The following is a 6,000-nucleotide window of genomic DNA, read 5'->3' on the forward strand; positions in this document are numbered from 1 at the left end:
GACAGGTGGAAATTCTTTCCTTGTCATTATATTTAATTTGATGTTCAGATAACTTACAAACTTCTCTAGTACACAAAATGGTCTGATAGTCATCACTGCATTATATTTTTATTGCAAAATGGTCCATTTTCATATGTAGCATAAAAACAATGAGCAAGAGACACATGAGCCTGCAGGTTCTCCTAGAGCTACTGCTAGCATTACGGTTCCAGGATGTGTGGTGGCCTCCGGGTGTTCCTAATGGCACTGTGTTTACAAAGAAGGGAATTAAGAATGTCTCTCCATGACATTGGTTGAGTTCAAGTTTGGAAAACATCTGGATCTGCACTTTGTGGAGTCCTTTTGAATGACACAAGAACTGGACCACAACACGCTTCTGAGCAGACTGTAATCCTTTCCCCATTGCCAAAAGCAAGCCTGTCTGTGACCTCAACTGCTAAGGTCAGGGTGGATCCCTCCAGGATGTAAGGTGTGTAAGTCGGCCTAAATCTGCCTCTGAACCCTCAAGCTGGGTGCTCCCATCTTGCTGCCATCAGTTGCAGAGACCTGAGAAACTGCATGCTTTCAGTCACCAATGCCATGGGTTCAGTCATCTGTGTGAGAATTCTGTCCTGAGAAAATACCATAAATTACCAGCAGCTCTTTGACACATCTTGCATCCATCTATCCATCTGTCCATCCATTCATCCCTACAGTTAATAGACATTAAGGCCAAACTCTATACCATCCCTTTTGTGAAGTTTTAGGCTTCCCCAGAATGTGAAGTGTGGAACTAGGGGCATGGTTAATTCAGTTTGTAGATCTAAAAAGAGATGGTCCCTTCCTCTTAATATTTCAACCTGACAGAGTCACTTATCATTGATAATTTTAAAACATAATACCCTGGACCCCTCTCTACATCCCCAGTTACGGTTCTCTTTACATATATTCTCCCCATTGTGACCAAAGTTCTTTGTTTTTGTTGTTGTTTTTGTTGTTGTTGTTGTTGTTGAGATGGAGTCTTGCTTTGTTGCCAGGCTGGAGTGCTGGAGTGCAGTGGTGTAATCTCGGCTCACTGCAACCTACATCTCCCGGTTCAAGCGATTCTCCTTCCTCAGCCTCCTGAGTAGCTGGGACTACAGGCGTGCGTCACCAAGCCCAGCTAATTTTTATATTTTTAGTAGAGACCGGGTTTCACCATGTTGGCCAGGATGGTCTCAATCTCTTGAGCTCGTGATCCACCTGCCTCAGCCTCCTGAAGTGCTGGGATTGCAGACGTGAGCCACGACCAAACTTTTCTGAAGAATTCTCAATGCTCAACTCACATTCCTCCACCTCAGTCCTCATTGCTTATCTACTGGCGCCTTTCTCCCCCACCTCACCGCCGAAATGAACCCTGCCAAGGTCTACAGCCACCTCTCTTTCACATTTATAGATCAAGAACGTTGAAATATACATCCTAATGTTTTCATCTGTATAATATTCTCTGGGAAGTTTTCTTATGCAGGTACTTATAAATTTATGCAGAAATGTATGCATTTATATAATTATCTGCAAAAATAAGGTTAATCCTACATTTAATATCATGACATGCTTCTCTCACTGAGAACATACCTCAAAGTTTATTGATTATGATTATACTTGAGTCTATACCATAGGGATAGTAGAAGTACTAATAGCCAGTAAAGACAGAAGAAACGAAATTTAAATGGCTAAAACATTCTTTGCCAAGTCCTTTTTAGGCATTGAGTCGTTCAATTTTCAGAGCACCCTTACAAGGTAAACACTGTTGCTAATTCCCATTTCATAGACAAAAATCTGAAGTACAGAGTGAATAAGGACTCTGCCTGAGACCATACAGTTAGGGAGCGGGAGAGCTTAGATTTGTGTCCGGTACATCATGCTCCAGAGCCTGGGAGACTGTCAAAGCTCTGTTGTTAGGTGAAAAAAGCAGTCTGCACAAGCATGCATACTTTAGAAGGTTACTAAAATGAATACTTTGTATATTAATATATTTATAAGAAAAGCTGGACATAATGAGAAAAGGTGGATGATTATAACCTTGGTGAGAGGACATTCATTACAATCATATGGACAGAAGACATAGTGTAGTGGGATAAGTGATCAAAGGGAAGTGAGAAATGTAGAAAAGCCTTTTCCATAATTTGATTTTAAAGATTTTAGATATATATATCATATACACATTTAGCAATTGGCAAATGAAAGAATGGATAATTGTGTGTCAAAGGTATGCCAGTAATGCTAAGATTTTTGTCCCTCAGGAAGGCAGCAGGTGGCTGAAATGCTGGTTGCTGTGGCTGGCTAATGCATGACCTAAGGACCTGTGCAATGGTGACAACAGAATAGGTCCAGAATTTTTCTATAAATATATTAACATATCAAGTAGCCCAGGAGCAGCCTCTGGGCAAACACCAAACCTTGCATCCCTGGTGCTATCTATCTCTGATCCTACCAGGTGAGTTCCCAGGCACACCTATCTTGCACACTGCCCCCACCCCCAACCTGGGAAGCTGGATTTGGGTGTGCTCAGTAGCGTGACGTTGGGTAGCTTGTATGAGATAATGAAATACTTCAAAATGCAGAATACTTTGTCTCTAAAACTTTGAACTTAATGCATATTACATAGATATTTGCTTCTTTTAACTAGATGTTTGTGTTCCCATGAGAAGAAGCAATGAGAAATGGTTTTTCATGCTTCCTTAGCTCTGAGGCTCAGCCAGCCCCTACTGCTGTGTCCCTATATTTAAAGACCACCAAAGTCCTACTCCATGCCATATACTCTGGACAGGTTTTCTCATTAACCACTCAAGACAGCTCTGTAAGGATGGCATGGTCAGTCCCATTTCACAGATGACCAAGCTCAAGCTCACAGAGCCCAAGTCACCTCTCCAAGTAAGTGGTAGAATTGGAATGAGGTCCCCTCTAGAGGACTCTGAGCAGCCTCCTTATTTAGAAGATGGGCATCCGGAACTTAAGAAATGGTCAGATTTCACTCCTCTGCTATTGTGAACCCATGAGTCTTTACTCAACAACTCTTCAGGGTGTTGAAGATGACAGAGGTGAGATCCCATTTTTTGTGCCAAGAGACCTGGGTGTAGGGCCACACAAGTTGGATGATCCATGAAGTGATGAATGCGTTCAGGCTGGAGCTCAAGTGTTGGCCTTGGGACAGGTGAGCTGAAGAGAAGGAAAGTTACATGCACTGAGCTACTGTAAACCAATGCAATTTACACCTCATCTCCTTTAATCTTAACAACCATTCAAGTAACCCATCACTCTGAGCATTATTCACATCAGCGTACTTTGGGAAAATTTAGGGAAATCAAGGGGACATCTTTGTTGTCTTCTCATAGCAGGCAATTCTGAATTACTCTAATTTCCATTTTGTCTTCATGTTTTATGAGCTTTGAATGATCTAATCTCTTTGGAATCAGCCATTACATGTTCCAATACTGTTCCTTTTTTTTCTTAAATTATAATCTGTATAGCTTTACGTCACAGTATATTAAAATTGAAAAATTTTAGATTTAAAAAACCCACTAAGAATAGTTGGTGAACTTTGGAAAAAATTCTTGCAAACTACACCTGAGATATTGGGCTAGTATCCATGCTTAGTGAAACTAACAAGCAAAGAGATTGGCAAGTAACTGTAACGGAGACTTCAAATATATATATGTATATATGAAACACAATGATAATAAACATGTTAAATATGCCAAATTCACAAGAAGTCAATGTAAATTCTCAGAAGATATTAAGTGGAAAAACAAATTCTAAAGACTGTGATTGCACTTTTGGGAAAGACTGTGTGTATGTGAAGGTGAACATGTTTGTGTGTACCTCACTTACTGGGACACATCTGGAGAGTATCTACTACCCTAGGAACAGCAGACCACTTGAAGTCAGGGAGTAGGAGTAGGGTCAGGTCAGTTGGAGATGCAGATTAATTATAATTCATGAATGTGCTTTTGTATATTTATTGAATTTTTATATTTAGGAAAAACTGGATAAAATATTTAAGACGAAATATTTTGAATAGATCTACAAAAGTAAGGTCCACATATGCTTTGTACTATAGAAAAGCATTCATTTTATTCAATTTCCTGGAGAAATAAAGTAGGTTTTTAAATATGCATTGACGTGTGCATGCGTTTGTGTGTGTGTGTGTGTGTGTGTGGTTTGTCTCTACTACTGACAGTCACAGACTTATAGTCAGTTCATTCTAGGGCTTCCACTCTCAGACATCCTCGAAAAAGTGTGCTTTTTTAATAGCCCAGAAAAATGATGGATGCAGAGGAATTGCCGCAGATTTGTGAAACTACCAGAAAACTTTGCCTGATCCTATTAATCAGCTCCCAACCTCTCCATCCCTCCCTGCTCCTTTGAGACCTGAGGTCTACTCTCAGAGCTGTAATCCTAGCTGTGGCCACCAGGAGTCATCACAGCTACCTCTATTTTTGTTTCTTTTTTAATGAACAGAAGTACATTTTGCAAAGAGTAACAAATGCTTTCAAACAGTTTGCTTACTATGATACTAGCTCTGTTTGGAAAATTCTCGTGTATATGAAAGCAATTCCATTTTCTGTTGCTCCTGAATGTACATCTTATTCACTGATTTATCTCTTTCCTTGTCAGTGTGGGGTTGAGGTGTCCACACTGCAGAGGGGTTCATTCTAGACAACAGGATTACCCAACCCCAGTACAGACTTTCCAGACCTTCTCCCATCCCCTCTCTGTCATCCCCACTCCAGGGCACTATGGCACAGCCGCCCAGATGCCATTTCAGTGCCCACATCCTGTCACCTCCCGCTGCCCTGCACTGCCCTATGGCTGCCCACGAAAGACAAGCAAGGTAAACTAGAGCTACTTGGTGTTTCATCCAATGGATGTTCTGTAGTTTATGTATTTTTCCGTCTTCTTTTATTTCTATCAGTTTGTTGGGTTTTTGTTTTTGTTTTTGTTTTTCTCTGACAAAATCATTCTGTATGTAGGTCCACAAGCTGGGCTGCAAGGGAGATGTATTTTTTGCCCCTTGTGGACTATTCTTCGTTGAGAAGTTTGATAATGGTGGTACTTTGGCGCCACCTCATGATAGCAGCCTGAAGTGCATCTTGAACATTGCTGAACAGGAAGTTAGGAGGGAGGGGCTGTGGCCCAAGCCCACCCCACAGAGCCTTCTGGAAATCTGGGTGGGAAAGGAGACATTCTCAGTGTCTAGGGATACTGGCATCCTCCAGACAGATGGTCCGTGCTCCTGTGTTGAAATAAAAGTATGTGTGAGAAGAACAAAATATTATTTTAATTTTTATTGCTTTGAGACCTCTGGAAAAATGTCAAGAAACCTGTATAAGTAAAAATTGATACAAGCTATGTTTCATTTTTTATGTTCTAATTCTATAACTTTTTGCATCCATTGGCTGAATTTTTTCTATAACAGAAACTTCCCATGATTTATAGGTTAGCATGTTTTATATATAGGAAGAGTAGAATGAGTGCTCAATTCTTTAGCAATATTTCCACTGTTCAAAACAAGGAGATGTTTCCCTAGGATCCTACAAATGTGAGCGACAAACAGAATTTGTTTTTCTTTTAGAGTATTTTCATTAGATCTAGATATCTATGTTTGTCTTGATTGACTTTATTGCATTATTTTATTGACCTTCAAATAGTTTTATCTTCATGAAGTGGGAGACCCTTTAGTTTGGCTTCTCGTTTTTTTGACACGTTTTCTGGTATGTTAGTTGGCTCCAGTGTCATCAGCTTCAATTCCTACTCAGACCTGGAATAAATCATTTCTCCAAATAACCTGATTCCTTTTAATGGAAAATGATTTTAATAAATTCAGTCTGGAGACTACAGTTGCTCAATACTATTAGATTGGTCACTGTTTCTTGTCCTTTTCTGTGCGTGGATCCAGAAGATTTGTATGATTTTTAAAGGAATACACATGATTGTCTTCGGTCCTGGGCTGTTCCTCCATCCCTTACATGCCACCATTTT

The 6,000-nt window shown here is 40.2% G+C and overlaps 1 protein-coding gene across 3 annotated transcripts in view; it reads left to right on the forward strand.

Annotated features, from left to right (window-relative positions):
* The window catches only part of LOC108295768 (ras-related protein Rab-40A-like), a 73,581-nt gene that overhangs the window by 45,797 nt on the left and 21,784 nt on the right, over positions 1–6,000 (forward strand). The gene's annotated exons all lie outside the window — the stretch shown is intronic.

This window comes from Cebus imitator, unplaced genomic scaffold (assembly GCF_001604975.1).
Source record: "Cebus imitator isolate Cc_AM_T3 unplaced genomic scaffold, Cebus_imitator-1.0 Scaffold658, whole genome shotgun sequence".
Lineage (NCBI taxonomy): Eukaryota > Metazoa > Chordata > Mammalia > Primates > Cebidae > Cebus > Cebus imitator.